Raw genomic sequence first — 1,081 nt, 5'->3', positions numbered from 1 at the left:
GGTGGTAGAGCACAAAACCTTTATTGAGAAGACATACAATGACCGTGGCCAACAGAGGACCGACGGAGATATAATCAAAGATCACAACTCATGTTTCACGCGTTGGTTCAAGTAGAAGCTTCTGTCGTACCCTTTACATGAGGATTCTTCCGCGGAAGAACAACTCATATTCGCCTTGTCACAGGGCGCCGAGCACAACCTGATGATGTATGAGGCGTACGATATCAACGACTACACATTCTACACCGAGGAAAAGGACATGAAGAGCGATGGTTATTAGAACTCCGGGATAACGATGGAATCCTACACTGGTAACGACAAGGACAGATACTACGGAAGGATCAAGGAGATCTGGGAGCTGAGCTACGCTGGAGAGAAGGTCCCGATGTTCCGTGTTAGATGGGCCAAGAGATTCATAAAAGAAGACCGGTATTTCACCACCATGGTTATACCCGAAGCCAAATCCAAGACCGCGAGCGCAAACGTCACCGTGAAAAATGAGCCATGGGTACTGGCTTCCCAAGTGGACCAATGCTTCTTCATTACCGACCCACCAAAGCCCAGTCGTGTTGTCGTGAGGAGAGGCAAAACGAAGATCATCGGAATGGATGGAGTCGCCAATGAGCAAGACTTCGACAAGTACGGCGGCCCGAAGATGGAACATGACGACGACGATGAAGTACCAGCATACACCACAAGAAGAATCAGGACCACCCCACCTAAAGGACGTCCGTTCAAGAGAAGAACTCCATTTACGAAAAATAAGGGCAAGAAGATTGTGAACAGATAGCTAGCTAAGATCGATTGTATTTAATTGTAGCCTTCATTTCTCGGTTGTATTTCATGGGCACTTTTTGAACTCATGAATATTTTTAAATTTCATTGGCACTTTTTGAATTCATGAATATTTTTTCAAATTTGATGATATTTTTTCATATTCAGTATGAAAAAATATTGAATATTCATGAGGACACTCAATCTCGATCCCCCTCCATCTCAATCGCTATCCCCCTCCATCTCGATCTCGATCCCCCCGCACCCTCCCCCGCTCCACCGCCGCCGACGACCCACCGCACCCTCC

Source organism: Triticum aestivum, chromosome 4B (genome assembly GCF_018294505.1).
Source record: "Triticum aestivum cultivar Chinese Spring chromosome 4B, IWGSC CS RefSeq v2.1, whole genome shotgun sequence".
Classification (NCBI taxonomy): Eukaryota; Viridiplantae; Streptophyta; class Magnoliopsida; order Poales; family Poaceae; genus Triticum; species Triticum aestivum.
Note: the sequence above shows the minus strand (reverse complement) of the source record.